The following is a 26969-nucleotide window of genomic DNA, read 5'->3' on the forward strand; positions in this document are numbered from 1 at the left end:
ATGTTCTCAATACTTGATTTTGCTTATTTTATTGTCATTCTGGTGGCAAAGGAACGCCTAACAGTGCTATTTAGTGTACTGACCTGGGTGATCCCTCTTGCTGAGAACCTGTGGTTGGGTTTTGGCTTGATTTTTGTTGTCTGCTAGCCCAAATTATGGTAGGAAGATCAAAAATAGTGGAAAACAAAACTCCTGTGCTGAAAGGTTTATAAATCAAATGGGAAGACTTGTGAGCCTCCTGTAGTTTTATGATAGTAAAGAAGCTTGGCAGAGGAGGAGAAGGGGATGAGGGGAAAAAGGTAAATTAGTAGAGTACTGTAGATCCAAATATTTTGGTCCTTGTAATATGTATGTGTCTGTAGGCGTGGGTTACGGATCCGTTGTAACGGTGTGACCCCAATATGAGTATGATCGTACACCTTTATTAGTCAGCAAAACAAGGTTTATACAGCAAAACTATTACAGCATCTGAATGGTTAAAACCCCAACCCATATATAGGCAAAACTACTGCAACTCGTTGTGATTGGTGCAGAGCTGCATCTCGAAGTGAAAACAGTACTGTGGCAGGAAACAACAACGTGGCAGGAAGGAAGTGACAGTGTGGCAGGAAACGGTGACGTTCCCCCTGCTCCAGTGTCCCGAGCTCGTCGCTCTGCCTTCCCAGCAGGGTTCCGTGTCAGCCGCTCCCAAGGCTCACTTCCGGATCAGAACCTGGGTTGCTCAACGCACCAAGCTATGTCCCCTCTAGTCCAGCCAGGACTCCACATGTGTCTATAATGTGCAATTTTTTCTAGTTTTCCTCCTCAACATGTTTGTATCTATACCCAATGTAGAATGAATTATATCTAAACTGGGAAGATGTGATTTTCTATGATGGCAGTTAATAACACAGAGTAACTCCCCTTTTTTCTCCTCCACAATATTTAATTGATATTAGACAATCACATTGCCTGCAGGGACTGTGGATTTTGCTTCATTCATTACTTAATTCCTTCTCTTCCTGGCTTGTGTATTCATGGCTGTACTCCTTCAGCCTGGCCTGTTTCACACATTTCAGATTTTCTTTATGTTGTATTAGAGCAATATATGCATGAGGTAATAAATTCATGTTTACAACCGCTTTTCTAGGTCCTTTGGCCACTATCTTCGCTCTCTCTCTGCACAACTAGCCTCTGGTTACTTTTATAATTACTTTTCTTCTTCTTCTCTCTCCAAACAGTTCCTCACAGAAAGTGCTGATGTGAAACAGGACTGAGAAATGTCCAGAGCTGTCAGGGTGTGAAAGCTGGCAGATATCTGTGTGTCTATTCACTGCTGGGATTCCTGACTCGACTCTGAAGACTGTGGGAGGTAAGAGAGGTAAAGAGATATACTTCTGATCCAGCTCACACTAAAGCCTCCCACTGAGCCTTTTCCTTCCCCCTTTCTTCGTGTGCAACCACCTGCTCAGGGATGAGTTACGTTCTGTTTACCAACAACAGAGGGAAAAGATAGCCTTTGGGTTATAGCACTGAGGTAGGAGACAGGCATGTTGGATTCAGTTCTGTCTCCCCACACTATGGGAACACCATATTGTATCAAGTGAGGTTGCAATTGGTAGATGTTAGTGTCGTTAAAAATAAAGACACTTGAATGCCATTTTCCCAGTGCTACCTTAGGCAGTATGATGGAGTTAATTCCAGCCTGGAAAAATGTTCTTTTATTTATCATGATCAGAGATGCAGGCATTTCTATGAACAATCAGAGGCGATACCCTGATTCGCTTGGGAATAGCCCAGTGGTTCCTTTCCAAGACAAATATGGATTTGAGCCTCAAGATGGAAGAACATGGGCATCAATGATAAAAACTTAAAAGGAGTTCAAAGGCAGTAAACTGTAAGTCAGGTCAAATTTTATTCAATAAAGAAGTATTCTTTTGTATCCTAAACTCAACAAGCTAGCAGATCTTGCAAAAGTTTCACAAGAACACACAATACTTCCTTATAAATGAATTTTCTACATTATTTTAGCTTTGGATACTTAAGCATTATTTATTTTATTTGGAGGGATGTGTGGTGGTCTTTTGAAATTTTTTTGGTGATTATTTAGTCTTACAGAATATCTTACTTCAGAAGAAGGTGATTTATCAGGAAACCATTAAATGGTTTAAAGGGAAATGTCAAGAATTACATTGTCTGAGGACTGGCCAGGATTGCAGTGTGGAAATAAAAGCACAGAAAATGCTGACCACCTTCTCTCTCTTCCCTTTTGTTTGCATAGAAAACAAAATTAGAATTCTCCTTATTTGTCTTTGTTTGAACTGGAGGCAAATTCACTTGCTTCTTGTCCTATCACATTGGCTGTGCTATATATGTTTACAATACATATCGGAGTTGTCCTTTAAAAAAAAGCAAAAAGGAACTATTTAATTTCTGTTTGATATTGAGCACAGGTGTTCTGTTTGTAATAGTGCTGGCTTAGTGTTCTTATTCTCTACTGACATTAAGTAAAACTAAGTCCAGATAATGAGTAGGCGTAAGATTAATGCATAAAATGTATGAAAACTGTTTCAGTTTTGAAGTCCTTAATACCTTCCAAATTTGCATGCAGTGCTTTGCATTTACTATAAGATCTTTGGTCAGGTAGTTTGGGTAAGTAGCTATCTATGGTCATTCTGTATCTGTTAAGCACAAATAGTTCATTCATCTGAGAAACAAAGAGATGAAGCCTTCAGCTCAAAAGGTGGATTAAGATTAGAGAGAACCTACCAAGACATGCAAACGTATTCTCAGTAAGGAAGAGTGAAAGAATTAAACATAGACAATAGCCTTGTAAAAGGGCTTCCAAGACTGAGATAAAGGCTCAGCTGAAATACTGGCAGGAGGTGACATTGTGCACAATCTTATGCATGTTTTTTGTCTAAATACAGAAGTACATCATGAAGTACATCATGCCCTTTCAGAAGGGCAGATTCCAGAGCTAAATAATGGAGACCCTTTTTTGGTAATCTGTGATTCTGAGAAGCAAGAGCCAGGGCTTAGTCTATGTCCTTTAGGATACACAGAATTCTGAACCTGGCTACAGTGTCATCCTGAAGCACCTCTCTCCCACTGAAAACTTGTTTGTTCCTCTGTATTTGTTTTTGTGAATTTTTAAAATACCTCAAGTTAACTGAATTCTAATGAATGACAAAAATCTTCCCCTGTGGAAAGTTTGCTGTCTAATTAGGTGTATACGCTGAAATGATTGCTCAGTTTTTCTTCTGACGATAAATAACGGAGCTTTTTTTTTTCCCTTTGACTGAAAACAATGCATTTGCTTCTGTTCTCAGAGAGCATTCAACCCTCTTGCTTGATACTCTGCAAGTGTTAGACTGATAGGATGCTTGTTTGCATCATGAGTGGGTAACTGGAGCTCCTTGCAAAGCTCTAATGCTGGGAACTAAAATGTTCTAAAAATAAACAAATACAAACTTTCTTTTACTTCTGTCCTTTTTATTTAGTTGTCAGAACTTGAAGGAGCAAAAGTAAATATTTACAGACATGCTTTGAAGTTATGGCCTTGAGTTCCATCTTAACCCCTGTTTTAGCAGGTTTTGGCTGGCTGAATCCTGCTCAGCACCTTACACAGGCCCTCATTTAGAGGTGCATTGCTGTGCCCATTAGCAACAGACACAGGCCTGCAGGATAAAAGGTCATGCTTTCTGTACACTGTAAGACAATGTGGTCTGGAAAGTTTAGCAATACACATAAAATTTGCTTACGGAAAATCAGAGGCTAAATAAGCATGTTATCCTGCAAATTACAAATAGAAAAACACCTGCATTCATGCTCATGATTTTTATGGGGCATTGTTTCCCGTGATTGCTGATGGATGATGACGCAGAGCATGAGGAGAGTCCCCACTGACTAGCTGCATGGTACATACCGTGGGAGAACAGATTTTTCATATCTGCGTTCAGCTCTAGTGCTGAGCACAGGACTAAGGAAGTTTGTTTAACTGCAGATATTATTATTCTTTCATTCCTCAAATATTTTCACTCCCCATGATAGCTATTTTTATCAGGTGAACTACATGTGTTCTTTGAAAAGTCTGAATTTCAAGCTGTTATGACAGATTTAATAGTGCTGTGTTGTTGTTAAATGTCGCCCTGTTGTTCAGAATTCAGTCCAGAGACACAAATTTATCAGAGAACTTGAGGCTGCTGTGGGTATAGAACTTCTCTTCTACTGAAGAGAAAATAAAATAGTAAGATCCTATTTCATAGTAAAACAGATATTTTCTTCTTCCTCTTTCTTTCTTGTTTTTCATTTTCAGCTTTATCCTAGCATTCAAAAATCACAGAGCCTGAACAAGGGTGGTTATTTCTATTTACTCATATGTAGATGTTCTTGGTATCATACTGTGGTAGCCCACTAATGTATGTTAGCATCACTACTTTGCAGAATACAACATTCCTGGCTTGAACTGTAAGCTAGGGAAAAGCAAGAAAAAACACTCATGCATTTCTAGTTATTGTGTGGGAAAATGAAATGAGGTTACTTGTTGCTAGAGTGCTGGCAAAAAATCAGTAAGATAATTAAAAACTGTTACCTTTTACTGGAGCTTGAGTAATATTTAAATTCTTCTGTAGACTTATGTGCACTGCTAGTTCCTTTTGCTTTAGAATGTAGGCTGAACATGTCAGTGAGATGGATTTTAGTGAGACATATCTCTTCTCTTGGTAGAAGTTTGGCATTTCTAGTTCTAGTCCTGGAAGAGGACCGAAATGTGTATATACAAATATATGTTAAAAAAAAAAAAAAAAAAGCGAATGCAAAGCTACATGTTTTGAGAAAAGGTTGCTGTGACACGTGAGACACATTTCCTGGTAGCATTTTAATGAAATGGACACTTTCCAGCTCATGGTACCCTAAAGGAGGGCTATAAATGAAGTTGGTAAGGTGATGGGAGGAGAAAGGCGGCTTCTCAAGGAGAGAATTATACCTAAGACAGCAGGGACATTTCCAAGAAGGGAGCTAAAAAAGCATGGGTTGCAGCTTTCTGCAGCCTGAAGAACAGATAGAGTCAACAGAAATGAGGAGTCTTAAATGAGAGTGCTGGGGTGTGTGCTCTTGGTTTGGAAGGGTGTGTTGCCTTAACAAGAAGCTGGCATGAAAGGTCTTCCTGTGTATCTTTCAAGCCTTCTCGTGGACGAATATGAATTCTCAAAGTGTGAAGTAGTTCAGTATCAATGGAGGCACAACTGGCTATATATGGTTTGTTTGGGTAGGTGTGGCAGACTGCCTTGTCCGTGTCCTGTTTGTCCATCAGGGAGAATGTGGTGCTGGACCTACTTTTTGGCAGTTGGCTATGTACACTGAGCAGACAATGATCCCATGAGTGCCTAGTTAACCTACTCCAGTTTCTTTTGCATCTCTGGCAACCACTGTTGCCCAGGGGAAACCAGCTACACAAGAAAGAGTTCTAAGTTGCTCAGCAAGGTCATGTAACAGTGAAATCCTTCAAATACAAATGCTCTGATATACAGCCAAAAAAGTGAAAAAACAAAAATAAGTACTGATAAAGTTGTAGTTCATAAACAGAAATTTCACAGGAAGCTTTTTCCAGTTTTTAAACAATTTCCGTTCTCACTGCCTACACATTCAGCAGAACATTGTCTAACTGAAAGAACTTTTCACACATGAAGAAACAGTGTTTGAGAAAGCAAAAAGATAGGCGCTGTTCCGGTTGAGGAGGGAGATGGGAGAAGATGGTATTTCAGCATAATAGGAATCACGCAAAAAAATCCTCTGGAGTAGAGCTGCTCCTGCTCACAGGAATGAGAGGGAGATTTCATTTAGAGCATTGTGTCATTGTTGCAGATCCATTGATTCTTGTCTTACAGATACTTGGTTGGTTAGGTTTTGTTTTGTTTCCTTAATTCCTCAATGGCATACTTTTCAACTCAAGTTTTCTTTAAACCTGGCAAAAGCAACCACTATTTTCAAGTGATCTTGCATCTCAGAGTTTGCTTCTTTGCAGAAGAAAACTTTGATGATAAAATTTCATGCTTTGCTCTTTGTGCTTGGCATAGCAGCTGTGCCTTCGCCATTCATCCTGTGACTAATGGCAGAGTTTAAAACTCTTACTAATATAATTCTCTGTAGATTATGGTCATATATCATAATTCTATCTAGCAAAAGCCACTCTTTGATAAAAAAGAATGTAGTATCATTTGTATTTATGGTCTTGTTCAAAGGAGTGACATGAGGTTAATTGGAAGGTTAATTAGGAGAGGTTTAATCCAAAGGCAGCAAGTCTAATCTCCACTCTCAGATTCAAGAGAGAGCTTTTTTCACTCAGCTCTTCCAATAAAAGCAACTTTCCTTAGAGACAAAGATCTTTGACACAGCAAGCCATTCCATTTATTTCAAGGTAGTAGAAGTTCACAGGAATACTCACCTGGAAATACAGCGAGGGGATTGTAGCTGCTCTGGTTGTGCTGTGCCAGCCACACGAACTCTTCCATGTTACCATGGAAAATCAAAATCTTGAAAGGAAACACGGGAGTGAAGTTAGGCTTTCTGACAAAACTTCTGTGGCTAGTGTGACTTATTTTGCCTTTTTGGCAACCACGACAGAATTCCCAAGGTCAGTAACGATGTCACTGTTTGGTACTCTACATTTTTTAATCAATAAGTGTGAGAAAGATTAATTGCTTTCAAGATTAATAGCCAGTTGGTACTGTAAGTGTAACAGTCAAAGCCTGAAAAAATTAGATGCCCTTCTACTGAGTCCATACAGTCCAGCCTTGCCTTGAGCACCTGTGGATATTTTTGGATTAGACAGTGTAATGATTCCTTTTAGGCTAGAGCAATAAATAATGTTCTAAACAGACAGTGAAAATATAAGCTCTGCTGTAGCTGAGTAGCTACTGCTGTGCTCTCTTCTGCAGGGCTGACAGGCTTGAAGCAGTGGGATAGAAGTGAGTCCAGGAAGCCTTTTCCTAAACTTGCTTCAGGTCCTGTTACTTTATCAAGGCAGAATTAACCAGGTGCTTTTCTTCCACTCATCATTTTGATACCTATCTCTGCCTCTTCTTCCTACCTCACTATTTTTCCTTCCCTGTTCTTGTGAGTTCTTAACACAGCAACAGTGAGAAAAGGAGAGGAGAGATAAGAAAGTTCTAGAAGTAGCTGAAAGAAGTGAGAAGAAACCATCAATGACACAGATGGAAGAGACAGAGAAAAGGGAACAGCAGTGGCAGAAGATGCACGTGGTGTGTGAATCAGAGAGCAGGCAGCCGATCCATGTGCTTGGCCACAGCACTGTTTCTGGGATGTTATGGCTTCATGTTCCCAGCTTTGGGGTCACCGACCAGGAGTTTCAGGCTAGGTAGTTGCCACTAGTGATGTTTCACACATCATTTATGATCTTAATTGCCATCTTTGGTTTTTTTGTTGTTGTTGAATTATGTAATTGTATAATTAAAAAAAAAGGCACTTTAGATTCTAAATAACAAAAGTCTAAAGTGATTTACTGCTAGAGAAATGAGTAGACACCTGAATGCTAGGAAGGGTAAAGCCTGCAAAGCACAAGGAGCAGAGAGAAGACATTTTAGTTCAAGCATGTGACTCTGCTGCAGATACCTAAAAGCAGGGAGCAGAGTAAGGAGATGAAAAGATGGTACTGAGGTCTCTTAAGTCTTCAATAGGATTCTCTAAGAGTACACATAAAGACAAATGGAGCACTCTGGGAAGTCAGATGGTGTAGGCAGTGAGAAGAAGAGGCTGGTTTTGAAGTGTACCTTATATATTTCACTATAGTGTTTTAATTATTTTTAGTCTTTTAAGTCTTAGAAAAAAATTCTGAAAGTATCTCACTGCGGACACATTGTTTAACAAGAAAGGGCTTCCATTGCATTCTGGAAAATTTCCTTTATCTGCCATCCTATGTACAGTATTAAGATCGTTTGGAATATCCTTGCTGTGTGATATGCTTCAAGATTCAAGAATCACACTTGTCAGCTCTGCTCAGCTCTGCTCTGTATTTCAATATTTCCTTCCCACCATCACAATCTTCATTTTTGCCTTTACTTATGTCAGCATTAAGGTTTTTCACACTTTACCTTTTTGTGTTTGTAATTATCAGCTGTGTATATAGCTTTAATTTATATCTGTTCTTAAAAATTCAACAAGATACAATTTTTAGAAGCTTGTATCTCATTGAGGCTAGAAATGAGGATGTTGTATCTAGGATTGGTGCATGACAGCTCTTGGTAGGGGATAATCTGTATTGATGTTTGCTCTGCAAAAATATAGCAAGCCTGTGGCCTGTCAGCATGTAGTACCATGGGAAGTGTGAAGTGTATGGGCAAACTGTTAGAAGATGTCTCTTTTCATTACAGTACTAAGGCTGGGATTTGTCTTGTCTAATTAATCAGCAGATCACTTGTGAGGTCTGCCTTTCCTCCTCCTTCAGGTAATACTGAAATCTCTCAAAAATCCATAAGCAGGACTTTGTCAGGCAAGTCCTTTCTCTTCAGTCTCTTTTGTATTTCAAGTCCAGCTCAAGTGTTTAGGCAAGCTCATGACTGTCAGAGGCTCTGGCCCTCTCATACCTTCTTCCCTGCTCACACATAGCCATTCATTTTAGTGTTGTTTACTCTTACCGCTCCTGCTGAGACCTTTGCTACTTCTGCAGGCTTTGCCTGTGAAAAGGCACATGCAACAGCCAATTACAGCATATACAGTAACAAATATCCTGTACCTTTCCACGCTGAAGACAGAAGCACAGTCTACTTTCTGCCAAGACACAAACCCACTGCCTTCATCTTCCTCCACACTGTGCTTGCCTGAGACACTGCCCTGGAGGGGAATAAGTAGCCCACTGCAGGTGCTGAAAGGTGAATGCCACACTCCTGTAATGTCACAAGGTGCCTTCACAGAAGAGTCACAAGAGTATGTGAGGGCAGAAGCAACAGCTCCACAGGTTCTGGAATAGCAGCTGTCTCAGTTTCACATTGGATCTACACAGTCATGTGGCCTTTCTCTGATATGTCTGAACCTGGACAACTTGAAAAAAACAGCCTAAAATCTCATTCTGAATGTTTAGGTGCAAGAGCATGGTCTTGCCCAGCTCACAGGTAAAACTGTGCTCATCTCACCATGCTGTTTGTCTCCCCTTCCCCTGGAGTCTAGATCCTGACCACCCTGGTAGCCCAGCACTAGTAGTGCTCCAGCAGTCAGATCTTGCCATCAGATGCAGGTGTGGCCCAGCCCTTTCATCCATGAAAAATCTACAATTCTGGCTAGGCTGGATCACTAACTTGTTTAATCCCCACCCCTGCTTAGAGGAGTCACCTTCACAGTACCTCAATGATGGTCATTTTGATGATAGGCAAAGACATCTTTTCTGGATGAAGCAGAAATATCTGCACACACACTTCCTTTCCTAATTGCATAGACACCCAGGCAAGATAGGTTTCTTAATCAGTCAAAGGTTTCCTCCATGTGGTAATCTACACAGGAATCTCTGGCCCTTTATCTGTAACTCTTTTTGTTGATATCTGGTCCCTCCTTTCCCTTATTTTTCCCAGGCCCAAATGTTTCTCACATAGCAGGAGTCTTCTCTCTTTTCCTCTTAACTTCCTCTTTCCCTCAATAAATAGGGTGGTGAACTGCACAACAGTCTCAGAGGGAATATCCAGTCCACTCAAATGGTCGATGCTTCACCAAAATTTATGAACTCACTTATGTTCACTGCTATGCCAAATGCCAACCAGACTGCCAGTTGCTGAGGTTACCATAGCCATGTTCACTCGAGACTTCTGCTGGGGCTTAGAAAAAGAAAAAAGCACCTCAGTCATTAAAAACAAAAAGTCTGAATATAAGCAAAATTGTTTCTGGCAGGGAGGTGGCCACAACAAACAGTAGTTGTGAATGCTGGGTTCAGGCACTGCCATCACCAAGAAAAAAAGTGCAGCAAGACTTTGAATGTGCAGACATGTAGGTTGGAGCATCAATGCTGTAGCAGAAGAACAGTGGGGAGCAGAGCATGACCTCAGGGGGAAAAAGGCCCATGGAGAGGTGGGGCAGTGTACTGGGCAGCCAGAGCAGGTTGAAGCTCTGTCCCAGAGGTTGATGGTGGCCTCCTAGGGAACAAGTTGTGTGGTATGGCACTTAACGTTTTTGCTTTTAACTTCGTTCTAATACTTTTGAAGTCTTGGAGCTGGACTTTAAGATTGTTTTTGTGTTGAAAGTGAGAGTTTTGAGAAGCACTTGATTCTGAATATCAATGTCTCTCTGTCTCCTCTCTTCTGTCAACCACAACATCATAGTGTATTGAAATACCTAGCTGACTTCTTTTCGTCTATGTTGAACTTCAGGCATGTGTTTTGTATATGAGTAATAGTGAAAAATGACCCCACACTCAGAAATCATTCTGGTAACTCTGATAACAGTGAAACAACAAATTTCAAGGATCATCAGCCTCTCCAAATGTTCATTTGGTTAACAGACATAACAGCAAAGTAATCATCATTAGAATAGTAATTTTGTTTCAGCAACCCTTAAACTCCTGCTGTGCCACTGTATGGTCAGTCTCTGTGCTGAGCTGATGGAAGGAGAGGGTGGTTCTATTAACTAAGTTTCAGAATAACTGAATAAGGTCTTTTAAGATACAAACTTCTCTTTGATATAGGAATTTCAAAGGTGAATGGAAGCTTCAAAGGAGGCACTAGAAATACAAGGATAGCAGGATTGAGTTCTTGGTGGTGGGTAGCTCCTGACTTCACATTATTTCCTGTAGAGATACTGGTTCCTTCTTTTCACACCAAAAATATGTCAAAACAAGAAACTTAATTTATTCAGTTCTCTTGGATGCCATATGTAGCTGTCTTTTTCACGATTTAATGTATAAACATGAGAATGCATCTTTGCAAATACTGTCTTTTTTTTAAGCACTCCTCTGAAAATTTATTGCATCTTTTGGAAACCAGAACTACAGATACTGTGTTAAAAAAGTATAGACACTAATGTGAAATGCTTTTGGTCTTGTGTAATTTCTGAACAGACCTGTGAAAACTTGCCCTGTCAGTTCAAGAAAGATGAAGAGCTACTGGAGAGAGTCCAGCGGAGGGCTACAAGGATGGTGAGGGGACTGGAACATCTCTCCTACGAGGAAAGGCTGAGGGAGCTGGGCTTGTTCAGCCTGAAGAAGAGAAGGCTGCGAGGCGACCTAATATATACTTACAAATATCTCAAGGGTGGGTGTCAGGAGGATGGGGCCAAGAATTTTTCAGTAGTGCCCAGCGACAGGACAAGGGGCAATGGGCACAAACTGAAGCACAGGAAGTTCCGTTTGAACATGAGGAAGAATTTCTTCCCTCTGAGGGTGACGGAGCCCTGGAACAGGCTGCCCAGGGAGGTTGTGGAGTCTCCTTCTCTGGAGATATTCAAGCCCCGCCTGGACGCGGTCCTGTGCGGCCTGCTGTAGGTGACCCTGCTTCAGCAGGGGTGTTGGACTAGATGACCCACAGAGGTGCCTTCCAACCACTACTATTCTGTGATTCTGTGATTCTGTAAAGGCAGAAAACTGTGGAATATTAAAAAGAAAATATGAAAATGAAAAACTTGTACACTGCTATGGATTCTAGAAGCTTAGATATTTGGCAGATTTCTTGTTCTGCAAGCACATTTCCTTTGCACCCCTTTTGGAGTCTCCTTCTCTGGAGATATTCAAGACCCGCCTGGACAAGATCCTGTGTAGCCTACTGTAGGTGACCCTGCTTCGGCAGGGGGGTTGGACTAGATGACCCACAGAGGTCCCTTCCAACCCCTACTATTCTGTGATTCTGTGATTCTGTGATATAGACAGTCATGCAGTTATAGAAAAGCAGTACCCAAAAATAAGAGGTTTTCTAAGTCACCTCAATGCCCGATCTACTCAGCCTATGTCATTCCTGAGAGAATGTTAGAAATCCCAATCTCCCCAGCATATCTATTCTAGTACTTTGCTGTCTTTGTGGCTAAAAATAATATTCCAGGATCTAAGCAGAGATTTTCTGTCTTTGATGTTAGCCTGTTGTTGTCCTGTGCTCCTGGACATGGAGAAAAGATTATTTGTCTGTGCTGTTTCCTCTTTGCTGCTTGGCATGTATGCAGTTAGCATTCCCCCATCATTTTTTTCCTTCTTTAGAGTAAGTGACTGTAATCCTTTTAGTCTTTTACATAAGTCACTATGTCTAGATTTTTGTTCATTTTCTTTGGTTTGTTTGGACTCTGTGCTCAGTTGGTTCACACTTTTTGGACACACAGAGCATAATGTAAGACACAACACACTAGTTACGTATTTATCAATCCTAACTACAGTGGAAGGATTAGCTAACATGTAGTGTAAGTTAGATTCCTTTGAATATATCTTCCTTTTTTGTGAAGGAGTGAAACTGTTGACTCCTGTTCAATTCAGTGTGAAGACTAGTGACAGGTTCTTTTTTGCAAAAAAGCTTCCTTGCCAGTTGCTCCTCAGTGCATATTTCTTCAGACAATTATTCTTTTTCAGGTATAGAATTTTGCAGGGGTTTTTTAACCTACTTTTCAGACTATTTCTCAAGATTTTGAATTCTAATCCTGTTCCTTATTGTAGTGAAAAGTGCTCATCTTTCTGCTTATTAAAACCATGTAGTTTTAATTATGACATGAATCATTGATAATTGACTGTAGGTACAGCTGCTCCACTGGTGTTGCCCTCACTCTGTAACTGATTCACCCAGGTAATGTTTGTCAGACTTGTCAGGAAGAGTGTCATTGGACACGTTTTTGTTAATTCTGATCTGCTGAATCTAATGCAACCCAAATACAGCTGCACTCAAGACAAGTTATTGGTATGACTTGTATGCAGCTGGTCATTTGTATGTACCATATATATGTTGGAAACAGAGACTATAACAAGGACTCTTACAAAGATTCTAGCCTCTGCTACAAAGAAGTATTTAACATCTGCATTTTAATAAAGTAGCTGTAGAAATCGTTTACTTTATTAAATATCAGCTGCCTGGCCACACATGAATATTGGGTACATTCAACTTTTTCCCCTCTAAATTTTATGGTTGGATTGAAAAATACTGGCATATGCTGATATTTTTAGTATTCTACACAAAGCATTTCCACCATTGGTATTGATTTTAGATTTTTTACTTGTCTAGCAAATGGTGAGATTAATGAATAAACTCTGCTCTTTTGTGTTACAGTTCAGTCTAATTAGATGACAAGATTAACTAAAGTCATGCAGCTACTGACCACTGTGATTGTGTGTCTTTGACAAGAGTATAAAAAAAAATCAGAGTTTTCCTGCATGTTCAGGAAGGAAAGGGATAGTATGTAGTGATGCTTTTTTCTGAGGACCAGAAGAAAATGGTGGTGACTGTGGAAATAGAAGGAATGTAATGGATGTGAGAGGAGTACGACTGAAGGAAGAGGCGGCTGGACACTTGCCACTCTAAAGCACCTGACTTTTTCTTCAGGAAACCGTGGGTAAGAGACCAGAAGTTTTTGAAGCTCAGTAGCAACCGTAGAAGTTGTTCTGTCAAGAGAACGATGCTTTTAGTGATCAGGAGTGCAAGATGCTTTTTCATATACTTCAAGTATTGCAAAATTCTTAGATTCATAAACATAATAAAACGCTTTTCATAAAAGCAAAAGGAGACAACAGGATCAGAAATAGATTGTATTAAGTATTTTCCTTTGGAAAGTCAGACTTTTTTCCCCTTTCAGAATGTTTCCTTTTCTGAATGTAAACCTATATGCAGTACTCTGAATACTGGCCCACAGTTCATTTTTTTTTCTCTTGTGCTTTTCTTGTTTTAATAGATGCCACAAGGGATTAACTGTGCATTCAAACAGACTGTTTACTTTTTGTTACTCTTTTTTTTCCTTAGAGTTTCTTTTAGTAAATTAGAGGCCTGATCCAAATTCCCCTCTGGGCAGCCTCAGGGACCTTTGTTCTCTCGTATGTGGGGGGCAGTTTGCTGGTCAGTGTGTTGGGAATGTATGCTGTGTTCCTGGTGGGGTGGGCATTGTGTGGCGTGGCTGTTCCTGGGCTCTGTGGCTGGGTATGGGCTGCGTTGCACCGGCAGGGATCACAGAAGAGCTACTACTCCCTGGGCCCTGTTCTTCCTCCAGTGTTCCTTCACCCTTCCTCCATGGCTCTGACCTCAGCAAATCCACCCCTGGACTTGTGTCAAGGTAGAGTAATTTAAAATTATTGCTTTTCTAGTCTTCCAATTAAAAAAAAAATCATATCAAAGTTGGAGAACTTGAACCATTTTTAAAAGATCCTTGAGCTTGTCTTTAGTATTTTAAGTAACTTAGTAAGTATTAACTGATGTTTTCTTTTTAAGGAAAAGTCGTTGCCATCAGAAGCCTGGCCCAGGTCAATGTCAGGCAGGTGAAAGGTGAATCAATGCCTCGTAGCATTCCCAAGCATCTGCAGCAGCTATGTCATAAAGTAAATGGACTTGTGATAGTTAATGCAAAATGTTGAGCTACAGAGACATTACAGCAACAATATCTGTCAGAGACCTCTTCTCTACCCATTACAATTCACTTCTTAGAGGAACAATAACAGCAAATTCCTTACGATTTGCCTGGACAAGAGTTCATGTGGCAGGGAATTTAATGACATCTTTTGTCAAATACGTATATTTTTAAAAGATTTGTGTGCATTGGTTAAGGCAACTTCAAAAATGAATATATAGAATGTGTTTAGATAATGTGTCATTATGATCCCTCGGCCCCTACTGTTCAGTCTCAGTGGATATTGCCATTTATGCACAATGAACTTTGTTTTTGCATCCAGAGCTTTGTTGGCATAGTAGGGCTTCAGATCACTGCTGTAAAACTAGCTGAAACAGATATCTAAAATAGAAAGTACCAATATTTTAATGTCTAAATTCTCCTTTGAAAAAGCAGAAGAGCATAATTAATGCCAATCAAAAGTTTTATGGAAAAAAACATTGTCTCACAAATCTGGCGTAAGTTTTAAAGTGATTACAAGTTTAGATGATAAAAGTAATGGTGCTGACACAGTATATTTAGAGTGTTATAAAGTGTATGGCTGAATGATGCATGACATCCCTTTAAGAGATCTGTTCTTAGTGCTGTATACTGTCTGTATTAATCTTTTTGAATAAAGCATGATGGCATTGCTAATAAATATGCAGAGGACAAAAGCTGGTTGGCTTTCAGATAAGTTTATGCAGCCAGATCTAGTTCATATAGTTAGATTTAGGAGATATTCTATCTGTATACTTCAGAAGTCAGATTTCTTTGAGGACGTCACGTCCAGTTCTTGTACCTAAGGCTGTACCTCCTCACTGAACAGGACAAAAATTGCAAGACTGAACTATGCCATACAGTAAAAAGTAAGGAACTATGCCTTTGTAGTTAACCTTAAAATAACAAGTCACAAGCTGTGTCAAGTCACTGGTAATATGAAGGATACTTAATGATAGCTAGTTCTTTATTTCAGCTGGAAAAAAAAAACAAACCAGCAAGCCTTTCTGTCAAGACACTAAAGTCCTGAAAAAAAAGTGCAGTGTTTTAGTGGTGAGGAAAATTACATACTGCATTTAATTTTAAATTAATGTATATAGGGGTAGATTCTCCAGGGATGCTGCTGATCTTTCAGAACATCAGTCAGAAAAGATGCAGGATAGCTGATCCTGGGTAAAAAAATGAGTTAAGTGGTGTAGCAAAGTCACTCCTAACCCTACAATTCTGTGATGCCACAGATTCTCCAACACTAAAGTCTTGCTCATGGCTTTTCTTTAATAGCAAATGCACCTAAGTGGATATCCTAGAATGTTTCAGATCAGAGCGCTTTCAATGTAGTGATCAATAAGTCAAACCTTAAAGGGAGCATTTCAAACACATTTATGACGTGCAGAAAATGCCCAAAACTTTTCTTGCAGATTTTGTATTGACTGCCTTTCATTGGACATTTTGTGCTATCGGCAGGATTTTCAAATGACAATAGCACATTATTGTCCCAGACTGTATGTCAGCATTGGGCATGTCATAACAGTTTGAAGAGATTTGAAAAAAACTACTAAATGAATTGAAAAATGGGTACTTTCTAGCTGTGAATTCCTATTACCTGCAGATCTGCCTTCTCTGTATTTCTTGTAATTAAAAATTTAAAGCATAATTCTAAATTCCTGAAGAAATCATTAATAAAGCCTTTTAAGCTGAACTACCATTTCCTTTGAGAAGTTGAGGTAACCTTTAGTTGATTTTTCCTATTTAATAGTTTTGTGTCCTTTTCAGAAGATTTGCTCCTTTTAAGCTAAGGGTTTTTTTTGTTTGTGTCTCCCTGTGTAGGAAGGGGGTGGATACCACAGCTGAACTTTGGATTTCCAAACATGACCAAGCAGTTAACATTGAAAATAGCTCAGTGTGAGCAGATAGCTTTGAAGTCTCTTTGTATGGTTCTACCAACATCCCACAAACCAGATTCAGTTATTTTACACTATATGCAAATATGATGTGGTGAAATGTAGAGTCTTGATTAACAGGTTTTGTCTATCTGTCCTGTAGTTTCTACTCTGCAACCAACAAAACCACTACAGAGCTCATATTGTCTTTGTTTCCAGTCATTTGACTGTTTCAGCTCTTAAAGTGCTGTGGGTTAGACACTCTCTGTATGTTTGTACATACCTAATGCAGCTAGATTCCATCTCAATTAAAGCCTCTGGATTGTAAAACAGAGCAGGTAACAGAATCACTAAGCAGAAATAAGTTGAAACTGTTTATTTTGATAGAGATTCTGATGCTTATGGCTTGTAACAGCAATGTTTTATTTGCCATAGGTGTGATACGATGCCTCTGAACATTTTTTCTACAGCAGTTTTGGAGTAGAGAAGAAAGAGAAAGGATTTTCATATCCCATCTGCTGCGTTTAAATTGCTGTATATACTCTAGATTTCAAAATTTAGTTTTCTCTTGTTCCTCTGTAATTATATTCTGTGGCTGGAATGTAGCTTTCTTAAATTGTTTTGGCTTCTAATAAGATTTGCCTCAGTCTGACTCATGTCTTCTTTAGCAAGCCCTCCAGTACAGCTTTGCTGTTCAAAATGCCACCTTGCTTTTACTTTGTCCTTGGCAACATCTAGCCCAGTGACAATAATCCTCAAGGAAAGATATGAGGAGCTGAAAGAGACTCTTGTGAAAACACATTGTGTCTACGGACTCAGGAGAAGTGACTGTGAAGAGGGAATTGTCTTCCTGGTGTGCTTGTGTACTTTGCTTGTGTTTTGCTGGCAACCCCTGAGTAAGAAGTTGGGACTGGTGCTTAGAGTGCCTAGATAGTATATTTATCTTGCCATGAACAAGTGCCAGTTCATAAACATACGAGAAAAAACACATTACTACAGCTATATTTCATACACCAATAATTGTGTTTCACTCATCAAAAAAAATCATCATTTTCTTCCTCTTTTCTGTTCTTACATGATCAAGAAATTGAGTGTTCACTTGGAAGAATGAAAGGGCTCTCAGCATCCATGAAAATCAAATCTTAGGTATATCAAAACACTCCCTCGATTTCGAAGGCATTCTGAATTCAAAGGATACCTTGTCAGTTTTGCTCTTTCACTCTCTGGGAAGCACATAATAAAGGTGAAGATGGAGTATGGCTGGAAGCAACTAAGGGGAAGATAAGCCAGAAGAAGAGACAAAAAGCAAGATCCTAGTTAGGTCTGGGCACTTCGGTCAATCCTTCCTACGAAGAGCAGGAGCCCTTAAAAAGAAGAGGTGATAAGCAGAGAAGAAGAAAAAAAGTTGAATGAATTGGTTTTGGGAGGGAAGAAAGCAGGAAATTACCTTTGCAAGAAAGGAGGAGCAGCGTGGAGGATCCTAAGGAAAGAGCTGCATACCAAGAATACAAGAAACTGTTACAAGGGGAACAGAAAGTATAATAATCAAGTAATACACTCAGTAGCAATAGGGAATGAAAAGAAGAGAATGTTCCACTTCATATAGGAAATGGGACACAGAAAAATAGCAGAGCATAGCAAAGAACAAAACAAAGGAACAAGCAGAGAGAGATCTCAAGTCACCCACAGCTTTTGTCTTGGTGAATTCAAGTGCAAGTGAAGTGATTGCTGTGTGTTCTTAAACAGATGTGTGCCGTGGAGGAAAGAAAGCCATTTTCAGCAGTTCTATTACATTAATGTTGTTGTCTGCTCTTCCCAGACATTTTTACAAGACTGCATCAGCTGCTCCTCTAGACTGAAGAGCCAGTTCTCAAGGCTTTTTTCCTTATCTTAGACCCCTATTGGTCCCCTTATGCTCACCTTCCCTTCAGTAACCTAAGTGAATGAATATTACACAGTGGTATTTTTTATCTGAAGTCATTATTAATTGAATGAAGAAAGTTCAGAGTGCTAAAACTATTTTCAAATCCAGGGTAAATATTTCAAATGAAAAGCAGGTGATAGGATGAGGCAGGAGCGTGGGGATTTTTTCTCAAGTTTATTTGCATTTTGAGATTGACTTAGCATTAGAAAAGCGATAAAAATAACATGAAAAGCTGAAGAATCTAAAGGTAGACTATTTGGTTTTTAAGGTAATATTTCAATATTTTAAGCTAATAAATCCATCTGGGCAAAATTTATTTTAAGTTTTGAATTGGCTATAATTAAAAAAAAATACAGAAATCCTATCCTCTTACACCACCCTTCTCAAGCTGTTTTCAAAGATATTGCTTCTCTGGGTAGAATACTCCATTCTGCAAGTGGAGCATCCTTTTTCTCATCTTTGTTTGCCTTAATCTTTGCCTGTATTATACAGCATGCTGTTTCCCTATCCTCAGCTTACCAAGCCATCCAGGACACTCTCTACCAGTGATTCATCCACTGATATTTGCTGTTCCACCAGTGTTTGTGTCAACCTCAGTCTTTGTCACTAATTATTTTGTTTTTCACCCTCCAAGTCTCAGTGAGCCCGTCTCTGATAATAACACAGAGACAACATGCAAGCTATGTAAAGTCTCCTGGCAATTCCTGTTGATAATAATGGCCTGAGGGTCATCAAAACCATCTGTTTGATGTAAGTGATGATAATTTATTTTGTAATGAGTCCCGGCCACTCACTCTGAAAGAAGTGTTCTCACTGCATGTCATTGCCCATTTAGGGTGGGACACTGCATTGTTTTGCACTAGAGATCTTTAAAATGCTGTACAAACATTTTTTATCTATATTCTTCCTTACTCACTTCAGAAAAAAATAAACAGTGTACATCTAAAGATTGGAGAAGGCCTTCTTTTTTTGATATTTCTTGTCTCCATGCATTTAAATAAACTTCACAGATAATTGCTTGCTGAATATTCCTAACCATTTACTCTCTCAGCACTTCCATAATAGTGAAAAATATTAAGTGTGAAGCTTCTTTTCCTCTTTCCTTTTCTCTTTTTCTTTTTTCTCCTCCAGTATATACATACTGTGGTCTTTTAATGTGAATCCTTAATTTGTTGCTGCAATGAAGAACATGGAAATAACACACAGTTTATGAGAACTGTTTACAGGATCTGTTCCCATTTCCTGACAGGTTGTTCTGAATTACAATGGTTATGAATGACACTCTAGACTGATCATGTAGAGGGAAGCTTTGTTACTACTGAAGTCAAGGGAAATTGTTCCGTTGACCTATCAGTGCCACGATTTCACTCTAGGAATTGAACTTAAACTGAATATGGATGCAGAGACTTGGGCAATGGCTTTTAGGATTATGTCTATCAAAATCCTGTGTGCCTAGAATCTCTCCTTAGTGCTAATATCTAGGGCAAATAATGTGCTTTGTGTCAGCAGTATTTTTCAGTGTATTGTCTCTAGTTTTCAGTGCTTTGTGCTCTAGGATTTGTGTTTTTATGTGTCCTATTGTTTACTAAAAACTATATATTCCATAGAAGTGTGCTGCATGTGTATGCACATCCAAGTTAGCAAAATGCTGAAGTTTTTCAGCTCTTAGTATGCCACCAAAGGTATTTGTCTGTCTTTTGAGTTGAGCTGTTGGAAGCAGGAGGAGCTGACGTGGCACTTAAAATATATTTTAAATTTTACAAAAAAGATTGTATGAAAGATACTGTTGAAGTTTAGAAGAAATTCTTTCTGAAGTCATTTTGAGCCAGTAATTGATGGCGAGCTTGCTTCAATAGCTCTTTTTTTGTGTTTTAGAGTTCAAAAGGATATTGTCTCATTTCTTTAGCAGATGTTGCAAGCAACTAAATAGTTTAAATATTTTGTGCAGTTAAGCAAATAAATTTTGAACAGATAGCTTCCATTAACAAACTGATTAGAATATCAAACATGCATTCTATTTCTAGGAGTTCCAACTGTTAAAAATATGCATAACCTAAATTTTAAAGATACCTGTTTTATTTTATTATACATGAAGCTTCTTTAAACAACTATGGTAAGCCTGGAAGATTTGGTGCAGAGCTTGTAATCTGTCTGTGAAAAAGATGTGATTTATTGGTGCTAATGCTGTAAGAAAAATGAGAATATTCTCTTCTTTTTTCACTTTGTTACATTTGGTATTTTCTGTTTTATAGCAGCTGTACACATCACAGTTGTGGTACTCCAACACATCCCAAGTCATGTTTCAGTCTGCAAAGATTAAAATGAAATCTTAGCTATGAGTAGCATCCTGTTGTGGCCCTGCTGGCTTGTCAGGCAAAGCAGGCCATGACTGGCATGACCAGAAGCCACAGGTTGCATGAGGACATCACACAGAATTGCACTGTGGTGCTGTCGTGTAACAGCCTGACGAACCAACTCCAACAGCAGGTCACACTGTAGTCACTTTGCTGTGTTTACCCTGCTTTTTGTGGTTACTTTAAATGGCAAAATGACTTTCTGGCTCTTAGCAAGTTATTGCAAATTTAATTTGGGATTATTTAGGAGACTGAAAAGTTAATGTCTTTGTGCTTGAAATCTAGCCTCTGGATTTTTTTCATAAAATTGAAACATCAAGAAGAGAGTTCACTTAGTGTAATGCATTATAAAGCAATGTCCAGTCTAGTCTAAAAAGTGAAAAAGAACTCTGTGCAACCCCTGAAAAAAAAAGGTCTAAGGAAGATTTCCTTCCAAGTTTAATATCATACTCTGCAAAGCTGGTTTGCTGACGTACATTCTGCTTATCTGGAGATAGACAAAAATATCATGGCTTAGCATAAGGGAGGGAAGGGAGAGGAGACATTTATTTTCTTGACCATTACCCGAAACTTAGACGAGGTGTCTTAGTCCTAGCATTGGCAGGTTGAAGAAATTTGGGAAGAAAAAAGAATGAGGGACAATGCTCAATATATTAATATGAACTATAAGGAAAACCTACTGATGACATTAGCAAATAAATCAAACACAGATGTAGAAGTCAAGTTTCTAAATATGCTCATTAAATTTTTACAATTTACACTCCCAAAATTGGGAAATATATTGACATCTCAATTTATCTTTTTGAACGAACTGTCATACCTGGCATGGTATAAAATTGATAACAAAGAATAAACTGGTCTGGAAAAGTCAATTAAACTTCTTGAATTAGTGAAAATGGCACTTACTGAAAAAGTGCAATGTGTCTTTAGAGTCTCTTTTTGTTTATCTTTATACCTTGACCATATTTCTTTATGTAGGATGACGACAATTGCATGTGCTCGGTATGAAAAGCTTCCTGAATCTGACTTCTTGAAAAGCTCTTCATTAGTATTTTCTACTTTTACTTTGGCAGGGCAAAGGATGAATATGATGAACATTAGTCATGAAAGCATGAAGTCTTGTGGTGTTTCCATCTGCATACAGAAGTGAACTGCAGGAGGCTGAAGTGGTCTTGGTTTGTTACTCATTTTTGGAATTGGAAAATGTTTTTTTTTCCCAACAGAAAAACGGAAATGTTCAGATAATTAAATGCACCTTAAGATTACATTAATAAATTGATTTATATTTGAGAAGGAAAAAAGAGAATTATTTAGACTATTTTTCTTCTTCTTAAAATCATTCGCCTTTGAAACTCACATGTTTACACTAACCAGATCTCTTCTTCAGCCAGGATCACTGAATCTGCCACAGGAATTCTTTCCCAAATGTTACGGGGAAAAAAACAGTCAATGTGGAAAAAAGCATAGTCACTGTCAGCTGAACTTTTGGTCTTAGGTGAAAGTTGAGGGGATGCTGTTTTTGAAGAGGTAGGAATGTGAAGGAAGTGGGAGACAGGTGCTCAGGAACTGATAAATTCTCCAAATACTTGCTTAACCACTTTAGCTTCAGCTGTTCTTTCTCTGCCACAGAGGTGAGCCCCAAAGAGGTCCCTCATCGGTCTTTTCTCATGGGAGCATTGCAGGCAAAACAGTCTCAACTCAGGGAACCCCCTGCAATCCCCGCAGAGGTGTCTCCCTCCTTCCAGGAGCTGCCACCAGCAACATCCCTCTCCACACATCTCCACACATTCCCCACTTCTGCCCTCGCCAGCTCTTACCTCAGCACCACAAGCTCCTCTGATTGGCTGGAGCACAGAGGTGCCCTCCTTTGATTGGCTGGAGTGCCACAGGCTGGTGCCACCTGGCACCCAGCAGGCTGGAACGGCTGTGACAGGCTCAGGGTGGGTCACAGTTGCGTCCATCACAGCTCACACTGTCTTTGACGTCTCATCATCTGTGGGCAGCACAGGACAAGATTTACTTTGAAATACGCTCTTCCCTCTTCAGTTTCCCTCAGCAGGGACCCCCTCGCTGTGGAGAAGCAGGTAGATGTCTGCTCGCAGAAACAGCTGTGGAAGTGGGGCAGCACATGTGGGCCATGGTCATCTGGTCTGTCGAAAGGCAGCTCTTGCGCCTTGTTACTCCTTTCTTACTTGAGCCTGGTAGGGGGCTTTGTTTTTATTACTCGTGTTTTGGCATAAGGAAAGAGCATTTCTTCCAGTGGAATGATGTTTGTAATCAGATCAGTTCTGTATTAACAGTTTCTAAATTGCATTTCTTTTTATTTAGTGGGCTGGAGCCACAAAGTTTATGTGGACTGCCATGAAATGCAAGGAGATATCAAAATACTTTGCCCTTTATAAGTCTGTGACGTTATATTTGTTACAGGTTTTATAAATCGCTGAGTTCAGGAATGAGACAGATCTTACATTCAGTCAATTTTCATGTGTCATTATTTGGCTCTTTCTGCCATAGTGTCACATTTGCATTGATTTTAGTATTGACTGACTAAAAACCAGGGCAATTTGAGTTGCTTCATCCTCATACAGGCGATGTGATGATAATAGAGCAAGAAATTCTTTAAGAACAAAAATATACACAGGGAAAATGTATACTGTGAAAGAGAGTGTATTTTTGGACACTTACCTGGGCATATATGCATTAATGACTTGGTGATGATCAGAGACTGTGCAAATAAGTGAGAAAAAGCAGATAATTAAAATTACTGCCTCAGCAGGAAAAAGTCACAGGCTCAGCTGAAAAGAACTTCATACATGAACTGGGGCTCAGCTGGGCATTTTAAAGAGAAAGGACTGCAAAGAGGCAAGCAATAGTACAAGAAGAGAGAGGAGAGCAATTGGAACTGTCTCTTTCAGAAAGCAAGAGGAGGGTGAGGATCCTGTGGTGAGGGTCGTGGGGTTGCTTTTTTTTCCCTTTACATTTTGATTTGCTGTAGTTAGGGCCTTTCGTTAGGACATACAGCTCTTGCTACTGCAAATGTCTGGGTAGAAAGAAACCAAAATACTTTAGATTTCTGAAACTAAAGTTTTGACAGTCTTGTTTTTCAAGCTATGAAGGGTCAGAGAGCATAAAACAAAAACGAGATGGACAGTTGCATTGAACTGCAGGAAGGCTGGAAAAAAAACAAAGACTGCAGTGGAAGTTATTTAAACCTTTTGTAACAGAAAATTGACTGCAGTCAAGATGTAAATAGGCATGATCATTGTTAACAAAAAGGAAAAATGTCTCTGAAAGATATTTTGAAGGTGAGGGTGAGAATGGCAGTATTTTGTAAAAGTGACTTTAGAAATGTGTAAATTAAGTGGTAAGAACAGGAGATCTCAAGTAGAAGGGAGTGAAATTTTTGGACAGTTTGTCAATTTGTGGTGAAAATGGTCTAGTTAGACATGGTGGCCAGCTATACAACGAAGCCTAGATTTTAAATATAAAAATACTAGATCATGAAGCTGTATAATAAAATACAACTCTTTCCTTCCAGAGCAATATTAAAAGCATGTTGTGGATGTGATTTATTGGGAAGAGCTTAATAGTTTGGCCCTTATGCTGAGTTTGACTGGCACGAGGTGCAGCGGCAAAGACAGGGAGCTCCCAGAAGGTGCATGAATAATGATCTGAATCACTAATTTACCCTATGTCAGGCCTACATTTGTAAGCATGCCTACAAAAAAACATAGTGAGCATGTTCCAGAAGGCACAGAGAGGGGTTAGGTAATTTTCTAATAAAGAGGCAGGCTTGAGAGGAAGGAGCCAAGCAGCAGTATCTCTTGATGTCAGATTCTTTGGTTGTCTCAAAGAGCCAAGAAGAGTGGAGGGCAATCCTGATTAACAGAGTGGAGGAAACTCCCTCCATGTCCTTAATGTGGCTCTGTTCCTTAACTCTGAGTCAATGAGCAGGCGGGAGAGCTGATGCATGCACGTGTTTTGTGGAAATGACACGAACAAGGGAATACTCACTGCCTTTTGGTTATGAGGAAACTATAGCCTGTCAGATAAGGGTTATCACAGGTAGTAACAAATGAGTCATATTAACAAAACTGTGACTTCACCAAGATGCAAAGCATAAAGATTCATTAGCTGTCCGCTGGATTCTGGCACATATTTGCTTGACTCATTCAGTCCCAATTGTGAGAAACTGAAACAGTTAATGTCTGAGAGAATGGGGGGGGTAATGTCTCAAACACTGCGATAAGACAGGTCATGGTCTCCCCAGCAACAACAGACTGCAGGCGAGAAGTTAGTTAACACAGGCTTGGAGGGCATATCGGAGGATGTGCAGTTCCGTGTTCTGATGTGCCTTGCCAGAGTTCATACAGAGTTCATCTGAGGAAGGGGCTTAGAACCACCCGAGACACTCCTCATGACCACCCCCACTCCCCACTGGCACCTGTGCAGAAGATCACGAACTTTCTGGAACAAGCACCAAAGAAGTCCTCAAGAGGTGTAATAGGGCGGAGACGAGACTCTAAAAAGTACCTCTACAAAGAGCGAGGTGCGCACCCACCACCGGAGGAGTGCCCCATCCATCATCATCATCGCGGCATCCCAGGGTGGTGATACCTTTCTCTCCTCTTTTCTTCTCTTTTCTTTCCTTTTCCTTTTATATATATTTCCAATAAGAACACACGTTACCAAGACTTTTTACGCTTTCCAAGTTTCAAGTTACCTCTATCATAAATAAAACTTTTAATTGGTCTTTTGGTGTCTTTTCAACTTAATTTAGCCTCAGGGGATTTATACAACCTTAGTCACTCCTCCCTTCATAGGTGGGATGCGACACCAGTAATACAGACTTTACATGTCCTACCACACACATGTAGGATTTTTTGCCTCGCTGAGCGCTGTCACATGCTGACCCAAAGTGCTGCTCTGGAGAGACAAGCTGTGTGTCACCTCTGAGAGGAACATCCTCAGTCAGTGACAGCTCTTAGTCATGTTACTCTAATGTGGTAATAACCACATAACTTCATTCAGCTGTGCAGTCTTGAAGAAGTCTCAGCCTGGGATCTCAAACACCTTTATGGCTGCTTGTATCTGCACAGAAATTAGCACCTGGAATAAAAACACTAATCCATCAAGAACTGAACAGCATGCAAAAAGAATGAAGTAAGCTCACATCTCTTTTTCTGGGGGGAGTTAGACTTAATAAATTTACATACTGTAATGGCACTGGGATTCCATGACATTTTAACTGTGAGTAATTCTGATAGGTATAGAAAATAAAAAGTTGTAATGTTTAGATGAGTGAAAATGTGCATTTTCTTCATCAGCTTGTGAACTGCTTTCATGAAATCTGTGTCTGTTTGCGCGTTATTTCTTGAGCTCACTTCCATTCACAAAAAGTATTTCCATCATGATTTTAAATGAGATTTTGCCAGTTTCTTGGGAAAAAAAAAAAAAAAAAGAAGAGTCCATATTTCTTCCTTATGGGAATTGATCACCCCTGCAGGGCCACCTCTTTTTAATCCCAGTAAACAGAGAAAGTAGCATAAATAAGTGTTTCAGAGATGCAAAATTGTTACACCTTCTGGAGAGATTAATTCACTTTTCAGCATCAGGGCACTATGTGTCAGCCCTCCTAACAATAAGAAATAATTGGAATAGGGACTCCTTGGCTTTGAAGCTGTGCCACCGCAAAGAAGAGAATTTAAAATTCACAGATATACATAAAATAGGAAAAAAAGGGTTCTGTAACCAGTGGCTAGGCACTTTCCAGGGAAAGGCAAGAGCTGCTTTGTTTAGCTCACTATTCCCCACACTTCCCCTGCTTGAGGCAAAGGCTGCTGCATGTAGAATAAAAATGGGTTGCCAGCCTTTGCATATAAGAACCCTTCTTATACACTGTGTGTTCCTTTGTAGTTAGTGCTGGTTTTAGCAGTGTTGAGGGTTGATTTTGATCTGCTTCAGTTGCTTCTGAACATGAAGCAATGTTAGCTAGATGTGAACCATGCTGCTTGTCTTCATTGTGTTCCAAGTGATGACGTGAAACTCTTTCTCTCCCTTTGTACTAAGGAGTATTTTGCTCTATGTCTGTGAGAATGAGGGAAATGGTAGAGGTGCAAGGGTTTTTTGGCTTTCTATTGTATGTAAAATACTAACTGGACCTTTGCCTTCACATATAACATGTGACAACAGCACCTGTACTGCCTGGCAGGGTTGACTCCTGCAGTTAATTTCCATACCGGTGAGCCCTTTGTGCATTGGAAAGGGCACCGTGACAGCCCCTGTCCCTGCCTCAGA

General features: G+C 39.6%; 1 protein-coding gene across 1 annotated transcript in view; it reads left to right on the forward strand.

Moving 5' to 3' along the window:
• Nucleotides 1-26969, forward strand: part of PCDH15 (protocadherin related 15) — a 1100829-nt gene that overhangs the window by 115490 nt on the left and 958370 nt on the right. Inside the window, exon 4 of the mRNA XM_075423218.1 lies at nt 1221-1351. The gene's annotated coding sequence lies outside the window, so the exon portion shown is untranslated. The remainder of the gene's footprint in view (nt 1-1220; nt 1352-26969) is intronic.

Source organism: Opisthocomus hoazin, chromosome 6, assembly GCF_030867145.1.
Source record: "Opisthocomus hoazin isolate bOpiHoa1 chromosome 6, bOpiHoa1.hap1, whole genome shotgun sequence".
NCBI lineage: Eukaryota > Metazoa > Chordata > Aves > Opisthocomiformes > Opisthocomidae > Opisthocomus > Opisthocomus hoazin.